General features: G+C 40.4%; 1 pseudogene; it reads left to right on the plus strand.

The window, feature by feature from the left end:
- The first annotated feature begins 241 nt into the window (after positions 1-241).
- LOC103014209 (ubiquitin-conjugating enzyme E2 G1-like) lies at positions 242-889 on the plus strand (annotated as a pseudogene).
- Positions 890-1,979: the final 1,090 nt, after the last annotated feature.

Here is a 1,979-nt window from a genome sequence, read left to right on the forward strand (position 1 = left end):
ACATCTAGAATATTCTTTAAAAGAAAAAAAATGCTGCCCTGTGCGCACCGCGGCGGCACGGGCACCCTCCCCTTGCGGGCGTGAGGCGCTGTGAGGAAAGCAGAAGCGAGCGGACTCCACGGGCTTCGGCGCTCCCGTCGTGTGGGCCTGGGTTCCTCAAAACACCCAGCTCCAGCAGCCCCAGAGCCTGTCCCCAGTCCTTCGCAAGCCCCGGCGCCCGCCCGGGCCCTTGGCGGGGAGGATGAGGGAGCTGCAGTCGGCACTGCGGCTGCAAAGACAGCTGGCAGAACTCAACAGAAATCCAGTGGAAGGCTTTTCAGCAGGTTGAATAGATGACAATGATCTCAATCGGTGGAAAGTCATTACTGGTCCTCCAGATACACTTTATGAAGGTGGTGTTTTTCAGGCTCATCTCACTTTCCCAAAAGATTATCCCCTTAGGCCTCCTAAAATGAAATTCGTTACAGAAATCTGGCGCCCAAATGTTGATAAAAATGGTGATGCATGCATTTCTATTCTTCACGAGCCGGGGGAAGATAACTATGGCTATGAAAAGCCAGAGGAACGCTGCCTGCCTATTCACACCGTGGAAACCATCATGATTAGTGTCATTTCTGTGCTGCCAGACCCTAATGGAGACTCACCTGCTAATGTTGATGCTGCGAAAGAATGGAGGGAAGACGGAAATGGAGAATTCAAAAGGAAGGTTGCCTGCTGTGTAAGAAAAAGCAAGAGACTGCTTTTGAGTGACATTTATTCAACAGCTGTAATTTCAGGCTCTCCGATTGAGAAACATGGCACTGTTTTTCCTGCACTCTGCCTACCCACGTATTGCTGGACTTCTGTTGTAACAATTTGGCAAACACTGGCTGGAAATGGGCTGCAATAAAACATGTCAGTATCAATGCTGACAAGAGCCTAACAAGTGTCAACTTACAGATGATTAGGCATTTTGAATTCTAAAGAACTGTTTTAACCTTCAGGAAGAATTGTAAAGACCTGTACATAGCACAACATGATCCAGATAATATATATACTGTTCATGTACATCCACAAACACACCTTGTACCCAATAATGCTTTCTTGTAGTAAAATAAGAATCACGTAAATTCTAAAAAGATTTTAGCAGGTTTTCTTTCCCTATTCATTGTTTCTTATCAGTTTTAAAAGACTCCTTAAAGCATGTCAGATAAAAAGCAATTAGGATTAAAAGTTTCCATTTAATTTCCTTTAAACTATTGAGGCTTCATTAAACTCTTTTCACTTACTAAACTTTGTATCCTCTTCATTTTGACACACTTCCCTTTGCTTTTATCTCTTCTGTCTACCAGGAAGTTTTTCAAATCCTTTAGTGCAAATACTGAAACACTCAATAAGCAACTACTTGATTTTTAATGATGACTTCAGAGGAATGGTTGTCACTAGGTGCTTTGTCCCTTTTGTATTCTACACGCATCCATCTCTTGGATTGGATAGTTCAATAACATGTTTTTGTTGTTGAGAGCTCTTGAATTCAGTCATTATCCCCAAGAACTAAAAAGAGTTGGTTCTGAATTCAATTCAGATTTAAAATTATTGAAATGTACCCCAAACAGTAAACAATTCTGATTTGGTTTTATTTTTGCCCTCAGTTACCTAATGTGAATATTGGATGAATAAATCATGCACAGCTACAGGCTTTCTACTTAACTTCTGGGTTTGCTATTTAAAATGCTGTTTACCCACATACCCTTTTCCTCAACCCTTCATATTTCTTTGCCTCTATTCTCTATACTGCAGATTTTTCTCACCTATTGTACAAAGAAATTGCGATGTATATTTTCATGTAATTTGATTTTGGAATTCTGTCACCTTATGTAGTGAGTTCTTCCAAAATATAATTTTTTTCCAATTAAAAAAAAAGAAAAAAAAATGCTGATTTTTTTTTGCCTTGTAGAAAGTTACAATTGTTTTTACCAAGAGTCTACATGGGGCTTGAT

The sequence above is a fragment of the Balaenoptera acutorostrata genome, chromosome 4 (genome assembly GCF_949987535.1).
Source record: "Balaenoptera acutorostrata chromosome 4, mBalAcu1.1, whole genome shotgun sequence".
Classification (NCBI taxonomy): Eukaryota; Metazoa; Chordata; class Mammalia; order Artiodactyla; family Balaenopteridae; genus Balaenoptera; species Balaenoptera acutorostrata.